This window comes from Glycine max, chromosome 18 (assembly GCF_000004515.6).
Source record: "Glycine max cultivar Williams 82 chromosome 18, Glycine_max_v4.0, whole genome shotgun sequence".
Taxonomy (NCBI): Eukaryota; Viridiplantae; Streptophyta; class Magnoliopsida; order Fabales; family Fabaceae; genus Glycine; species Glycine max.
Window position 1 is genome coordinate 17,160,670 of NC_038254.2, and position 18,275 is coordinate 17,178,944.

At 33.3% G+C, this 18,275-nt stretch overlaps 1 pseudogene; it reads left to right on the top strand.

Annotated features, from left to right (window-relative positions):
- The first annotated feature begins 13,492 nt into the window (after positions 1-13,492).
- On the top strand, positions 13,493-15,450 carry LOC106797096 (pentatricopeptide repeat-containing protein At1g59720, chloroplastic/mitochondrial-like; annotated as a pseudogene).
- Positions 15,451-18,275: the final 2,825 nt, after the last annotated feature.

The following is an 18,275-nucleotide window of genomic DNA, read 5'->3' on the forward strand; positions in this document are numbered from 1 at the left end:
TTTTATGAGTGGAGTAGCAACAGGTTTGCAACCATACATCTTGAATTTCTTAAGTAAGCCTTATGTGTATTTCTTTTGCGAGATGAATATCCCTTCATTTCTCTTACTTACCTCTATGTCAAGGAAGTAACTCATCAAACCAAGGTCGGTCATCTCAAAGGTCTTCATCATGTCTTCTTTAAACTCCATCATCATCTTAGTATTATTTCCCGTGTAGATAAGATCATCTACATATAGAGAGAGCAAGAGAGTGTTCTGACCTTGAGACTTGATGTAAAGTGTAGACTCACTCTTGCTCCTCCTAAATCCTTGATCCATGAAATACTGATCAATTCTGTTATACCATGCTTGAGGTGCTTGCTTCAAACTGTAGAGTGCTTTTCTTAGTCTTAACACTTTGTTTTCTTTGCCTTTAGACACGAATCCTTGTGGTTGCTCCACATAGATATCTTCTTTAAGTACGCTGTTAAGGAAGGTGGATTTGACATCTAGTTAATGGATACTCCATCCTTTTTTGTGACGCAAGAGCTATTAGAGCTCTTATGGTATCAAGACGAGCTACTGGTCAAATGTCTCATTGTAGTCAATTTCGGGTTACTGTGAGTAACCCTTAGCTACTAGCCTCGCCTTGTGTTTCTGTATGGTTTCATCAAGGTTGAGCTTTGTCTTATAGACCCACTAAACCCCAATGATATCTTTTCCATGGGACGATTTACTAACTCTCATGTGTTGTTTTTCTCGATCATCTGTATCTCTTCTTCCATTGCCTTGACTCATACTTCCTGCTTTGACACTTCTTCAAAGCTTCCAGGTTCAAGTATGGCCAAGTTACAAGTTTCATATATGTCCACCAAAGATCTTACTCGTCTTGGAGTAGACTCTGGTGATGATAGTTTTTGATCTTGTTGTTGTGGTGGAGGTGAAGGTGGTTCACCTAGGTCTTCTTCCTCAGCTTCTTCTTGAGGTAGTTGAGCGGGTATAAGAACGTTCTTCTCCACTTTTTCTTCATCCCAATTCCAAGAAGCGTACTCATCAACTTCAACATCTCGACTGATGAAGAGTTTCTTAGTTTGCAAGTTGTAGACACGGTAGCCCTTAGAGATATTTCTATACCCAAGGAAGATACCTCGTATAGTCTTGTCTTCAAGCTTGTGCCTCTTCACGTCTGGAATATGAATAGCATATAGATCCAAAGACCCTTAGGTGCTTTGCTGATGGCTTCTTCCCGTTCCAAGCTTCAATTGGAGTCTTGTCTTTTACAGACTTAGTTGGACATCTGTTGAGTATGTAAACAGCAATGTAGACTACTTCAGCCCAAAATGTGTTAGGTAGTCCCTTCTCCTTGAGCATCGATCTAGCCATTTCCATAACTGTGCGATTTTTTCTCTCAGACACTCCATTTTGTTGAGGAGAATATGCGACTGTAAGTTTTCGCTCAATGCCTTCATCCTCACAAAATCTTTCAAACTTGCGAGAGGTGTACTCTTTTCCGTGATCACTTCTTAGTACTTTTATCCATTTTCCACTTTGATTTTTCAGCAAGGGCCTTGAACTTTTTGAATACTCCAAAGACTTCTGATTTTTCTTTTAGAAAATATACCCATGTCATTCTAGAAAAGTCATCAATGAAGAGTATGAAGTACATGTTGTTCTCATGTGATGGCGTCCTCATTGGTCCATAGGCATCCGTATGTATTAGTTCCAATAGATCTTTCGCTCTCCATGCTCCGCTTGTTGAGAAAGGAAATCGGTGTTGCTTACCAAGGAGACATCCTTCACATACTTCATTGTTCTCCTTTATGCTTGGAAGATCTCTCATCATGTTCTTCTCATGTAACAACTTTAAGGCATGTGTGTTGAAGTGGCCAAATCTTCGATGCCATAGCCATGAATCATCAACTTGTATCTTCATGGCAATGTTTGTTGCATATTTTAAATTTAGAGGGAAGCTTCTATTGCTCTTATTCATCTTTACTTGGGCTATCTCAGACTTTTTATTTTTGTTGTCTAAGATTTTGCATACACCTCCTTCAAAGTGAAGTGTGTAGCCTCTCTCCATCATTTGGCCAATGCTTAGAAGATTTTCTTTTAGGCTAGGAACTAGTAAGACATCATGGATGAGTCGCGTACCTTTATCTATCTCCACCATGACAATGCCTTTGCATTTTGATTCAACCACACTTCCATTTCCCAGTCGAACTTTGACTTTAACAGACTCATCAATGCTTTTGAAAATAGTCTCATCCTTGGCCATGTGATTGCTACATCCACTATCCAAGTACCAGCTTCCTCCCTTTTCTTTTATTGAGTCTTGAGTGGCATAGAACATACATTTTTCTTGATCATGCTCCTCTGCGATATTGGCTTGATGCCTATTTTTGTTGCAACAATTTTTCTCTACGTGCCCGAACTTTTTGCAATGGTTGCATTGTGGCATATTACGGAACCAACAATTTTTCTCTGCGTGGCCTTGCCTTTGGCATATATTGCATGAAAGATTTTTATCTATTTTGTTCTTAAGGGAATTCTTAGAACCTTCTCTTCTTTTGAAAGTTTCTCCATAATTTTTCTTTCCTTCATTTTCTTTGTTTTGGGGCTGAAATTTAAACTTTGACTGGAAGGCATTTTCAAGTGTATCTTCTTTATGCCTATACAGTCTTTGCTCATATGCTTCAAGAGAGTCCAATAGTTCTATCTCTGATAGAGTGGACAGATCTTTGGTTTCCTCAATTGTTGTCACGATTGGGTCAAACTTTTTGGGCATAGTAATTAGAATTTTCTCAACAATTTTCTTGTCAAGAATATCTTCCCCAAAAGCTCTCATTTGATTAACTATTTCTTTAACTTTAGAATAGTAATCTTTAACTTTCTCAGATTCCTTCATCTTCAATAGTTCAAAATCTCTTCTTAGAGATTGAAGTTTAACGGCACGTACCTTAACACTTCCTTGAAACTCCTCCTGCAATGTGTTCCACACTTCTTTGGCATTCTTAGCTCCCATAATTCTTGGGAAAATTGAATCAGTCACCGCTTGTTGCAAGGTGAACAACGCCTTTGAATTTTTCTGTTTTTTTTTCTTCAACTCTTTTTCTTGAGATGCATTAAGAGCTGAAGTATCCGCGAGAACAGTGAAGCCTTCTTCTACTATGTCCCATAAATCTTGAGATGAAAAATATGTTTCCATTTTAACATGCCAGAAATCATAATTTTCACCATTGAAGATAGGGACAGAAATAGTTGACGATTGAGTAGTGTTATCCATAACTTAGAAAATATATTATTGGAGTGGGTTAATAGTACAAAGGAAATTTTTGAAGTAGTTGGGAGGATTTTGAAATGGTAGGTAGGTAATATAAATACGCCCAATGTATGATCGAACGTAGCTATGATACCACTGTTGGTAGTTTATTAGATGATAGTTGATAGTTGATAGTTTTAGAGAATTGTTTTAGAAAGAAGGCTATGTCATTGATTTCTTGGATGATCCATTACAACATACCAATTGCCTATTTATAGGCTTAAGTCACCAACCTCTCAATGGTGGTGAATGTTTTTACATTACTTTAGGTCTTTTTAGAGTTTTCATGATAGATTAGTATCATGATAGTTCTAGATTTTTCTATCTTATACATACACTTATAGTTCTTGATTGTTCTACCATATTCATACACATTATAGTTCTAGATTATTCTACCATATTCATACACACTATAGTTCTAGGATATTCTACTATTTTCATACATATTATATTTAAGAATATTCTAAAAATTTGTAGCAATTTCAACAAACATGAAGGATTTAGTGGCCAAAAGGCATGATGTTTTGCAGATTCAGAGAGAGCAATCCAACCGTAAGATGGGATTCCGCGGTATATATATAGAAACAGACTTAAATAAGTTTAATAGGATTAAGTCAAATGTACATCAATACCAAAGAGGTGTAGTTGAGTCTAGTTCAATTGATTGAGGAGGGTGTAATTTATTGTAAACTCCTTAATTCCTTGTTGAGAAAAAAAGTCAAATGTACGTGGTGTGCAACCTCTCATCAATCTTTTCTTAATCATATGTAGCGCGTAAAAGAATTTGGAAAACAATAAATTTTTCATTACAATTGTAAAACATTAAATCCTAATCCCACTGGTGAGTCTTTCGTATTTGAATCCAATTTCAAGTTTCAACAATAAGGGTATAGCCTTACAGGCAGTCAGAACAGAAAATTTTATGAAATTAGAAATTTAATGATACTTTGCTAGAGTACTTACTAGGTAAGTGTTTGCAATTGTAGGCCTCATTCCCACTGTTGTATTGCTTTTGGGTCTGTTTTTCATTCCGGAGTCTCCTAGATTTATAAGAGGACAATATGCATATTAAGCACAATCAGCATAAGGCATTCTTAAACTGTGAATTTCATGATGCAGATAACATTAGTGTTAACATGATTCTAGTGTATTTATTCTGGCGTTTTGATAACACAACATTGTAATTTTGTGTTATATGTCCCAGGGGGTGCACCTTTCATGGTGAAGCAGTCCATGTCATTTTCAGGCATTGAGAACAAGTGCGATGAAGTACATGGAGAAGATGAGTTATCCGATGATGGGGTCTTCCAGTGTGGGGAGAAGAAGAAGAGGTTGAATTTGGAACAGGTGAAGGCCCTTGAGAAGAGTTCTGATCTGGCGAACAAGCTTTAGCCAGAAAGGAAACTGCAGTTAGCTAAGGCTTTGGGGTTGCAGCCAAGACAAGTTGCCATATGGTTTCAGAATAGAAGGGCCAGATGGAAAACCAAGCAATTGTAGAAGGAATATATGAAGTCCTCAACCAGCAGTTTGAAGCAGTCAAGGCTGATAATGATGTTCTTGAGGTTCAGAACCAGAAACTACAGGCAAAGGTAATAATTAATGATTTATATAATGGTTCTAGCTTGCTTTAAGCTAATTATTATCTGTTGTGCTCGGGTCAATCATTGAATTTTCCATGGTGATTTCTTTTTTTTATCAAAGTAATAAAGTTTTGGGAAAAATGGATAAATACGAACTTATTGTTCAGGATCTATTACTAAATTGTTGTTAAGTTATTGATCTTGATTCAGATATATATTCAATATTCATTAAATAAATAATTAGCCATTAATTTGTATATGGACCATGATTGCAGAATAAGGCTGCAATTCTAAAATTCGCTCTTTGAAAATAAAAGAATGGGGTTTTCTTATTCCTTTTACATTTTTTAATCTAAATTTAAATTTTGTTCTCTACATATTCTCGTTCTTGTCCTTGACTCGCAAGCTTTTATTCAATTTGTTATATTGTGAGTAGGAAGTTTCCCTATTTGTATATTGTTCTATACGAAATTTCAGTGTTGTCTTCTTTAATGGTTGTAAATTGAGATTTTTTATGTTGAAAGAAAAGAAAGCACACACTGGTTTGTTTGACTTTTGTTAGCTAGAAGAGGAACACCCTATTCCTTGTTTGAGTTTTGGTGCGTTTCATTTACTTCTAAAATTCCATTTCATTTTTTGTATTATTATGTACTATAACACATGTACTAGTGGCTTTTTAATAAAATGGTGGATTCCCACATTAATTAATTATTTACTTGATTTTAAGTTGGGCATTCTTGTGAAGAATATTTGTGTTACTGTCAGATCCCATATCTCCATCTTAGTACGTAGCAATTAATGTTTTTCTTTTTGTTTTCAATGTTCTTAACTTTTGCTATGACTTTGAGCAGGGCAATTTTTTTCCTTTGTATACTTTATTATATTGCAGAATATATATATATATATATATATATATATATATATATAATATTTACGTTAGGTTGAAGTAATAAAATATTAATATTGCTGAGTTATGGCACATGTGCCTCCTAAGTGGATTTCCAACTTTGTTGTGCATAATGGATCATGAATTTGGTCATGGAAATCAGTTATAGTTATAACTAGTTAAAAAAAATGACATTGGTTTCTTTAAAAATTGTGTTTCTAAGATGATTTTTAAATCATCTTTAAAGCTTCATGTTTTTAACATTTTTTAATAAAAAATACATCTGAAGACGATTTTTAAAACAACCGATGTAAAATTGATATTCTAAGATAGTTTAAAAATTGTTGTAGAAAATGTTTATTTTCTACAACAACAGATTCAAAGACAGTTGAAAACTATCGTAAAAGGTGTTAAAAAAATCGACTTTGAAAATCATTTTTGTATTTATGGTATCATAATTACTTACTTATTACCATTAGAACAGTTCAAAATACTTAAATAAAATCTAAAAATAAATTAGATCGCAAGCCCATGATTGGCACATTATTATTTCCCTTAGATCAAATGCATCTTGAGCTCTTCTTTCTCACTTTAGGCTTGAACTTATAGGTGTTGATTTCTCTTTCAAGCAACACCTACTTTTTTTTCCTTAGCTTTTGCCCTTGTTGTTGGCCCTCCTACCCCAATTAGATTCTTCCTCTCCTAAGATCTTTGTTTTCCCCTTGAAGACTTTCATTGATCTCCATCATTCATTCCTTCTTTGAGGAAATTCATCCTCAAATTAATCCTCCAATACCTACATTAAAAGAAATTTGGTTAGTCTCTTTAAATTTTCCATGAAGCTTATACTTACCTTCCATGTCATCGTTATAGGCTAAAAATGGGGGGTCAAACCTAATCCTCTCCCAAGTCGGCCTTCTAAGTAAAGGGGCTGCAGCAACGAGGCTCAATGAATCATTGTTGCCCTTCTTCCTTGGGTTAACACTCCCAATTTTCTGCAAAAGTGTTAGAACCACTAGACAAAATATCAATGTTAGTGTGTGCTTAAGAATTCATAGATTGCCTAGCTAGAACCAATCTTTTTCCCTCAGTTTCTTTTACAAACAAACTTTCTTTTCATCTCTCCTCCTCCTTTTTTTCTCCCCTCATGCTCACTTGCATTTCCTTCTTTCATGCCAATTCTCTCATTGTTTCCCTCATTTTCCTTTTCTTTTTCTTTTCTCTCTTGCTCTCATTTTTTTTCTATCCTCACATACCTCTCTTGGGGTTAAAGATACAAGAGTGAATTTACTATCATTGTGTACAAAGGAGAAGTTATTGGAATGACCATCATAAATAGTACATCTATCAAATTGCCATGGTCTCCCAAGAAGAATGTGACAAGTTTTCATGGGAATTGCATCACATAATATTTTATCTGCATATTTCCTTATGGAGAAATTAATCAAAACTTTTTGGTCCATGAGCAACTCTCCCTCTTCACTTAGCCATCGAAGCTTGTATGGCTTAGGATGTGCAGTAGTCTTTAGGTTGAGTTTGGCAACCATCCCTTTGCTTGCCACATTAGTGCAACTCCCACTATCAATGATAGAACAAACCTTCTCTTGAATGACACATCTAGTATGAAAGATATTTTCTCTTTGTCTTGTTCCTTTGTTATGGCTTGACCTCCCAAAAGTCTCCTTACCATTAACAAGTCTCCATCCATAGCATAGGCTTTGTACTCCACTTCTCCTTCATTTGTTGTTGGGGAATTTGGATATGAGTCACTAGAGATTCTTTCATTCTCCCTCAACACCATTATTTTCTTGTTTGGGAATTGAGACACTATGTGTCCATTTCCCAAACACTTGAAGCACTTGATGTTCCTACTCTTAGAAGAAGAAGATTCATTAGTAGAAGGAAACATGTTAGAGGTTTTAGAAGCCATACCTTCCTTGAGATGTGTAGGGGAGTCTTCCTTTGGTTACTTGTCCTTCCAAGTGGAAGGATTAGGGTTGGAAGACAATTTCTTTCATGCAATTTTTCTTTTGAGTTGTTGCTCAACCTTTATGGCTTAATGCAATAATTTTTCAGGTTCATCATAGTTTTCTAGCTCAACAACATCTCTTATTTCATGGTTTTAACCATGAAGGAAACATGCCATGGTAGCCTCCCTTTCTTCAACAACATTGGCCCTAATCATGGCTACCTCCATCTCTTTGAAGTACTCATCCACACTCCTACTTCCTTGGGTAATCCTTTGGAGTTTGTTGTGCAACTCCCTATGGTAGCATGAAGGTACAAATCTCCTTCTCATCAAACTTTTCATCTCCTCCCTAGTATCTATGGGGTAGTCCCTATTCCTTTCCCTCTCCTTTTCTACTTGGTCCCACCAAATTAAGGCATAGTCAGAAAATTCATGGGCTGCCACCTTTACCTTCCTCTCTTCATTACGCCGGGTGTAGAAAAATATTTGTTCAAGTTTGGTTTCCCACTCAAGATAGGCCTTAAGATCATTCTTTCCTTGGGAAGAAGGTACTTGGGTCTTTACTCCTCTAACTCTTATCTCCTTTCATCACTTCTATTCCTTCTACGTCTCATTTCATAACTTATTTCACTCCTCCCATATCTTCTTCTCCTCTCATGGTTTCTCTTACCCTTCCTTTATCTACCAAAATAATAGGAATCCCCATCCTCATGTGAGACCTCATGTTGAGACTCCCTCCTTTCTTTCTCATACTTTGTGTCAATCTCCCCCTAATCTTTTCTAACTCCCTTGTAAAGAAGTACATTAAGTTTTTGGTCCAAGGGATGGAAGTGTACTTTCTCCACTCATTTTTTTCGCAGAATTGGTAAAATTAATTTCAAAATTAAAAGGACATTGCCAATCTTTTCATGTATATACTCTCTTTAAAATGATTTCACTCATGTTTCCAACAAAAAATGGCTTATGATTTAATGAAAACACTATTTGTCTTTTACCATTCAGTTCCGTTTTATAAGTTCATAAATAGAACCTAAGCATGCATCAATTATCAAAAGCACATACAATTTGTCAACGACTCTTACCAAAGTTATCACTCAGAAGCCAAGAAAAAGGAAAACTTCTAGACAAAACTAAAAATAAATTTAAGAGACAAACAAGAAATGCTAATTAGAAAGAAGCTAAAAGTCAAAAAGGAATTGCAAGAAAGACAAAACAGAATAAATAAAAAGACAAAAGGAATGCATAATACATAATTTTGAAATGAAAAACAACACCAATATTATGAATTCCTTAATGGGAACAAACTTTAACTTCTTTAAGTGCAAGGGGCAATCCTTTCTCTTTCTTTTTTTGTTCTATTTTTTTCATGAATGCATTCTTTTGTCTTTTTTATCCTTTTTTTAAGAAACAAATTTATCCTCTCTTTTTTTAGCCCTACTTGTTTTGCACTTCTAACATATAATTATGACCAATAAAGCAAATAGGAATTATTATTCTTCAAACTAAGATGTTATTTAACATTTAATGACAGTATATGCAAGATTGCAAAAATTAATTGCGTAGAAAATAAGAGAATCAAACTACACAAAATACAGACAATTATGACTAAAATATGACACAAAATGACAATTAAGGACAAAGTGATGATAGAAAAAGAAAAAGACAGTTATGGCAAAATAATGATGATAAATGACACCATTATGATAATTGATGCCATGATCATGACAATTTAGAAATGGTGAATACAAGGAAAAACAAAAGACGAACACTACCAACTCTAGGATCTGGGATTTGATACCACACGATATGATCCTCGTAAGGAGTCATATTGTTTTTACGAATCGTCCTTGAGTTCGTTATCATGTTAGAGGAATAAAAGACAAATAGAAGCAAACGGATATTAGCGCAAAGATAAAGACTTTATATAGCAATTGCACAAGAATTAGAAAACATGGAAGTAAAGAAATAAGAACAAAAGATGGAAAAGAAGGAAGATGGCAAAAGACGCCCACACTCTATAAAGAGTGATAGGTCCTATGTAGATTCACCACAAAGGTATGAAAACCTTTGATAAGAACCAAGAAAGGTTCAATCCAAGAACCCTCAAAATGCACAGCTCTCAAACTCACAAAATGAGTGAAACTCAAATCTTATTCCAATCTGCCCAAAAGCAAGAGAGTACAAGACTATTTATAGGAATCAACTAGTGCCTCCCTCTTAATAAGGTTGATGGCTAAACATAATTTTAAAGAAATATAAACAAAGGTTCAAGCAAGTTTAAGAACCAAATTACAAAGTAAACCAAGTTGGGCTTTAGTATCATAACAACCCATTTAGTACAATTAGAAAATTCAAAATACTTAAACAAAATCTAAAAACAAATTAGATTGCAAGCTCATAGTTGGCACATTGTTATTCCTCTTAGATCAAATGCATCTTGGGTTCTTCTTTCTCACTTTAGGCTTGAGCTTGTAGGTGTTGATCTTTTCTTCAAGCAACATATCATTTCCTTTCTTAGCTTTTGCCCTTGTTGTTGGCCCTCCTAGTCCAATTAGATTCTTCCTCTCCTAAGATCTTCATTTTTCCCTTGAAGGCTTTCCTTGATCTCCATCAGTTTGTCCTGAAGATTTGGAGTTTTGAAGGATGATAAGCAAGATATTTTATTAGAAACCTTGACAAGTTGGTGACATGCATTCAATGTAATATTTAATACCTCACTGGGCATTTCCACCAATAGACAAAGACGAAGCTAAAGAAAATGGTCGATTAGAAACAACAATTACTTCTCCCTAAAGTTTATAAATACCTAAAGTTTTGAAGTGTTGAAGTTAGAGATCTGAACGAGCAATTTTTCTTAAACATTCAAATCTCTATGAAAGTTTTCTAAGGTATTCTCGATCTCCCAAAACACTTTGTAAGCCTCGAGAGTAATGATTGTAAGCTCAAGTTGTAATATCCTTCTGTTATGACAATTAAAATAGTTAGTGTGCACCTACCTTAAACAAATATGTTGATTTTTTGAATCCTAATGTGGCTTTGTAGCAAATAATACTTGGAAAGGCTAGTATAAAGACTACTTGGGTAAAGCTAGAAGTATCTTGTAAAAAGAATACTTGTATCTTGTGATAAGATAATGAAATTTGATGGGTTTGCCAAGAATTGCACATAGTCTCAGTTGTTGAGATGAACCAATATAAAACTTGTGTTTTTTATCGTTTTTTCCTTATCTATGCTTATCTAACCTTGAATTGTGGTTTCAAATAATTATTTTTTCTATACGATTTTGATAAACCTATCGTTTGTCTGTATACTTTTTTTATCCTTCAACCCTATCTTATAAGATGATATTTTCATTGTAAAAGGTTAGTGGAAAGTTTTAGAAAATACAATTTAACCCTTCTGCTTGTGTTTTTTTGCCATTACTTCCTCATAGATTACCATCAAATTTATCATTTTTGTCTCTTTGGTAGCTCTTTCACTTCCTCCCCAAGTGTTGTTAAACATTTTTTTTTATTCTGGGTTTAATTACTCACATGATTCGTATAATTACGCAAATTTTTTATTTTAGTCCATATACTTTAAAACTATCTTCTTTTAATCTTTTTATTTAGGGAATCTTCTTTTAATCTTTTTAGTCCTCGCCATATGGACTAAAAGAGATTAAAACAATGTGTAAAAATTAAAAGAGATTAAAAATTGTATGTGTAAAGACTAAAAGAAGACTTTTTAAATATAAAAATTAAAAGAAAAAGTTTGTAACTATGGAGGTCAAGGAGTAGTTAAACATTTATTATATTGTATGCTTATTAGAGAAAGATGGCATGCTAACTACCTCTAGAATTGGAGAAATTATTAAGTGGTCTTGAACCACCATCTAGTTTAGTGTCTTTACTCTTCACATGATATGAATCGAATATTATTAATTGTTCTCTTAAATTAAAATACTTAACTACGTATCACAAAAGTTAGACGACACCATAAACAAATGGTTGTTCATAATTATCTAATAATTTCTCCTAAAATTTGAAGTGAGTGAGATATTTTTAAACCAAAAGGTGAAAGAGTCACAAGTTAACATTTACTTAAAATAGTAAGTAAAATGATTTTCGGACAACTAAAGAGTGAACACATGCATCTTGAGAGAGATAGAGAAATGAGAGATATTGGTGATGTGTTTATTAATTAGGGTGTCCAAATATTATCGTTTATCACTCAAGCGTTAGTATCTTTTCTCCTAGAGCAAATTACATTAACATCTTCTAAAGTTTTTTTGAATCACACTTAATACCTCTCATTGTTTAATGTTTACAACTACTTTCCAAGAATGTAAGTGTAATATATAAGAGAATGATAGTGTAATGTTTTCAACCATTAAGGGGATTAGTATAATATATAAAGGATTGACAGTATAATATTTTCAAACATTAAAGGAGTCAATGTATAAATAGACACTACTAGAAAAAGTTGTTTTTACGATGTTGATTCTAAGTCGGTTGATAAAAATCCGTTTTAGAAAGAAACGCGATGACATTTTTGTAAATAAATACAATTATTCTAAGACAGTTTTGTAAAAATCGCCTTAGAAACTACCATTCTAAGACGGTTTTAGAAAAAACATCTTAAAACAAGTGTCTTTTTCTTTTATAAATAAATAAATAGAATAAAAGGTAGGGTTTCACAGTGTTGGAGTGGAGAAAGAGCATCGTGCAGCTTCAAGCCATTGATAGCCACAGCCATAGGTCGTATGCGCAGTTGCAAGTTAGTAACAAATCCAACAAATTCAAATTATGCGGGAAAAAAACCCAGCAAGTCCCTCGCTTTGAACAAAAACTCTGAACTCACTGCTTTCAAACTTCAAAGTAAGACCTAAACTCTATCTCATTCTACTTTCAGGTTTTCTACTAACCCACTTCTCTCGTTCTCTTCTTTTGGTTTAAAATTTGGTTTCTTCGTTTGTATTTCTTTCGTGTTTCTAATAATAATAATAATTAAAGTGCTTAATATTCGTGTATTTATATTTATAAATTGAGAAAATTAGATTGGTGTACTTTGTGTAGGATAAATCAAAATTTATGTTGCTTGCACACCTTCTGTTTGATAGTTTGAATCATTTTAATTTATGAAGAGAACTTTGAATCCTTTTATTTTCATTTGTTTAACAGATTTTTTTGAGATGAAAATTGAATTTTTTAATGATAATATTTTTATTATTTTTATTTTTAAAAAAATACATTTTAAGATGGTTATAAAAACCCCGTCTTAGAAGGATACCCTTCTAAGACGGTTTTTGAGAAAATCGTCTTAGAATCCTCAAATTTTTAACATTTTTTTCATTTTTAAAAAAGACATTCTAAGATGGTTCTCTGAAAAACTGTCTTAGAAAATGATTTTTCAGAACACCATCTTAGAATCTTCACTAATTTTCAATTTTTTTAAAAAAAATAATTCTAAGACGGTTCTTTTAAAAATCGTCTTAGAAAATGTACTTTCTAAGACGGTTCTTTTTCTAAGACGATTTTTTGTGAAACCGTCGTCGAAAGTCTTCGACTTTCAATAATATTGGTTTCAAAGACGGTTCAAAATCGTCTTCGAATATGCATTACAATCGTTGTAGAAGACCTTTTTTCTAGTAGTAAGAAGAAGAAAAAAAATATAGATGTTGTGTAATTGGAAAAAAAGTTCTCCAAGTGCGAATGTAAATTTGTTCTTTCTCTTACATGCTTTCCACCTTATCCACTTCATCTACTAAGACACCCTTTGCACAGTAAATGTCCTTGTTCTGTTGAGAAGAATGTGAAGAAGATAACGATTAGTATGGAATCATTGTGAATCTCTTTACATAATCCCTCATAATATATGCCTGACACCATGGCCGCAAGTCCCCCTCCCTTGCTTTTCTACACAACCACCAGCACCAACAACCAAAGCCAACAACACTTCATCCACACACACCTTATCCACTTGTTGAACGAACCCACCACTATCTCTATGCTTCATCTCAAGAAAATTCATGCTCAAATGTTTTGCACAGTTAACACCAACCTCCCAAAAGCTCTCTTTCTCTACACCAAAATTCTTCAACGCTACTCCTTTTTGCAGGCCAATCTCACCTACGCCACTCGCGTGTTTCGCCACTTTCCTAACCCCAATTCCTATATGTGGAACACTCTCATCAGAGCCCATGCAAGAAGCACCAACACCAAACACAAGCACCACAAGGCCATGGAGCTCTACAAAGTAATGATGAATGTGGAAGAGAAAACCGCAGTTCCCGATAACCATACGTTCCATTTTGTTCTGAAGGCGTGTGCTTACACGTTTTCTCTCTGTGAAGGAAAACAAGTGCATGCCCACGTTTTGAAACATGGGTTTGTGTCGAATACACACGTTGTAACAGTTTGGTTCATTTTTATGCGACATGGGGATGCCTAAACTTGGCAAAGAAAATATTTCATAAGATGAGTGAGAGAAATGAGGTTTCATGGAATATCATGATTGATTCTTATGCTAAAGGTGGAATCTTTGACACTGCCTTGAGAATGTTTGGTGAGATGCAAAAGGTGCATGACCTTGATGGGTATACAATGCAGAGTGTTATAAGTGCTTGTGCTGGTTTGGGTGCTTTCTCTTTGGGTTTGTAGGTTCATGCTTATATTTTGAAAAAATGTGACAAGAATGTGGTTGATGATGTTTTGGTCAATACTTGTTAGGTGGATATGTATTGCAAATGTGAGTAGTTGGAAATTGCAAAACAAGTCTTTGAAAGCATGGCTTATAGGGATGTGAATTCATGGAATTCAATGATATTGGATTTTGCAATGCACGGTGAGGCTGAGGCTGCATTGGACTATTATGTCAGAATGGTGAAGGTGGAGAAACTTGTGCCTAATTCAATCACTTTTGTTGATGTCTTGAGTGCATGTAACCATAGGGGAATGGTTGATAAAGGGATTGTGCATTTTGACATGATGACTAAGGAGTACAATGTGGAACCAAAATTGGAGCATTATGGTTGCCTTGTTGACCTTTTTGCTCGAGCCGGGCGCATCGACGAGGCTCTAAACTTGGTATCAGAAATGCCAATCAAACCAGATGCTGTAATCTGGAGGAGTCTTTTGGATGCTTGTTGCAAGCAACATGCTAGTGTTGAGCTAAGTGAAGAAATGGCAAAGCAAGTCTTTGAGTCAGAGGGGAGTGTGTGTAGTGGTGGTATTTATGTGCTTTTGTTGAAAGTGTATGCTTCTGCTTGTAGGTGGAATAATGTAGGATTGCTCAGAAAACTAATGAGTGAAAAGGGTGTGACTAAAGATTCTGGTTGCAATCCAATAGAAATAGATGGAGAGGTTCATGAATTTGTTGCTGGTGACACCACTGATCCACAAAGTGAAAATGTATACAAGTTTGTGAATGAAATTGAGAAGTTAGAATCAATAGGGTATTTACCTGACTACTTAGGGGCACCTATGGTTGATGAGATTAATGATGGAAAACAGAATACTCTGAGGGTGCATAGTGAGAGACTAGCCATAGCTTTTGGTATCTTAAACTCAATCTGGCGTGCCAATTAGAGTGTTTAAGAACCTTAGGATGTGTCATGATTGCCACGAGGTTATTAAATTGATCTCCAGGATTTACAATGTGGAGATAATTGTAAGAGATCGTGCTCGATTCCATGACTTTAAAGATGGAATATGTTCTTGTATGGATTATTGGTGATAGATGCTTGTGTTGAAGGTAATGATGCATGTGTAGTTGAAAAATCTGATGTGAACCGTGGATACAAAACGACATTCTAGGACTGGGAAGATACAATTCATTCCGATGTCTAAAAGAGGAATATATACAATACAAAAAGTTAAATTCAAAACGTACATGATAACTTATATAATTATCTCTATTTCTCACCTACTTTTTTATTGGTATAAACCTATTCTAAAACTATACTCCAAAATCAAAAGGTTGTGGGAACAAATGAAAAGTAAACAAGAGATAGTAAGAAAAAAAGATAATAATTAGACTTTCATACTCTAAACAATAATTGTTTTAGGAAAAAAATAGAAGACTAAAATAACTAAAAAAAAGGGAATGGAGGGAGTAAATATAATTACACACTGTATCAATTGTTTCATGTTGAAATAATGGATATAACGACGTCACATGTTAGTGCAATTTTGAACATGCTGTTTGTAGATCCACGAGTGTCCGAGCGCATCTTTCGGAATTGCGCAGCTATTTTTCTTTATTTGCCGAGATCACACCATGTTTAAAAGAAAACAATTTTTTTTAAATCAAATAAAATTATTATTGAGGATAAAAAAATTTCTCCAAATATTTAATATAACTGCATGTCCATCCAAGACGCTTCCCACTTTCATGCCCTTTGAAATGGAATCATTTCACAATGATTTAAGCCAACGACCTGATACTATACTGGTGAAACATGATCCCCTGCCAACAACCACATGGACCTAAAGACACAAATTCAATAAGTGAACAGAACTTTACATAGAATTTAATTCTAACAGGGTACTGCATTATAATTACCTATATATCATGGCTTGTGACCCTTTCTCATCTTCTCCATTTTATTTATCCTATGAATTGTATCAGGTTTCCAACTCAGCCCGATGTTCATGGAGATAATTGGTCACGCCCGTCTACCCTTTCATGATTATAAAATTGAATCGTTCTGTACTATCGAATTTTTTTAACAATCCTTTTGTTTTCTTACAACAATTTTTTTAATAATTCTATGAGTAGTTATTTGATGCGATCGGATTACGTGCAGTACACCAACAAATTCTTGACAAGTATTAATCCTGGCAATTACGCATTAACTACCTTAATCATATCAAGCGTTTATGAATCTAGTACAATTATCAACAACCCCTAAAATTATCTCAAATGCTTAGCAATATATACCCCTCTAGACAAAAATATAAGTGAAGAATTATTTAAATTTATTTTATATGCACATCTTGTTTGTGCAAGATTTTTATTTGTGTAAATATTAATTTTTGTTCAAATATATAGAAGGCGGATAAATTTGTTCTTGAAAGATGAAAATTGGGTAATTCGTGTTACTTTTGTCCCTTAAAGTGTAATTTGCTGACAAATGCGTCTCTGAAATATGAAAATACAAACTTAAGTACTTGAAAGTGTAAAAAGTGCGACAAATATATCCGGCCGTTAACTTCCGTTTATCACCGTTAAAAAAATAACCTACGTGGCACGGAGAGACAAATTTGTCACTGAAATGATTGTCAACGTGAATTACCAACATAGGGGCATATTTGTAATAATATTTTTTTTGGACTTTTCGTCTTCTCACTCTGTTGACAAATGCATCCCCGAAAGATGAAAATACAAAATTTAGTCCCCGAAAGTATAAAAAGTGCGACAAATATATTCGGACATTAATAATAGATTGTGACTAATTACTACTACTACTACTACTATTACTACTACTATTATTATTATTATTATTATTATTATTATTATTATTATTATTATTATTATTATTATTATTATTATTATTATTATTATTTATTTGTAATTTACTGCTTCTATTCGTTTAGTACTTATGCAATATATTTTTTAAATTTTCTTTTAATATATATATTTTTATTATTTTGATTCCTTGTCAAACATTAATCTTTGCTATTAAAAAAATCTTTATCTTATATCTTACAATTTTATCAAATTTCTACTAAATTTCTCGCTTTTAATCTTTAAAATTATTCTATATCTCAATTCCAACTTAAGTACCCTTATATTTAAATTGAAAATAATATGTCAAGAATTTTGAGTAGAAAAAACACAACCGGCCACGGGACCAAATTTATTTATTTTTAAAAAAGAATTTAATCAACTATTTTTTTTATAAAAAAAAAAAGTCTCACAAAATTTAAACTAGATAAAGCTAAAGCGGAATTATAAATTTTTTTCCTTAATCAATAAAATGTATATATATACCTCAAATATGAAAGAATCATTTGGATAAATCTTATGGGCTTCCACTCAAGACAATACTTATTATACATAATATGAATGAAATGAAAACAGTTACTAACAAATAAAGAACCCAAATAAATTTAAATAAAAAAATACAATAATGCTCAAATTAATACAGAGGTTAACTTCAAAAAAAAAAAAAACTAATACAAAGGTTTATTCTTTGCCTTTGGAACGTAGAGTTGTATTTCTCGGTGATTTAAGGGCTGAAGCGACCTTGCATTTTATTTGACATAATGTGGTAGAATACGTAATAGAGATTAATAATTAATTAAAGAAACAAAAATTTCAAAAAAATAAAAGGCTTTTATTTTTTAAAATGGTAACATTAATAATTAATTAAAGAAACAAAAATTTCAAAAAATAAAAGGCTTTTATTTTTTAAAATGGTAACTCAATTTTTTTATATCATCAAACTAAAGAAATTTATTTTATTTTGGAAAATAAGTAGTTATATTGATTAATTAAAAAATTAAAAATTTTATAGATGGATAAATAGATAGATAATCAAAATATAAGAGTTCAAAT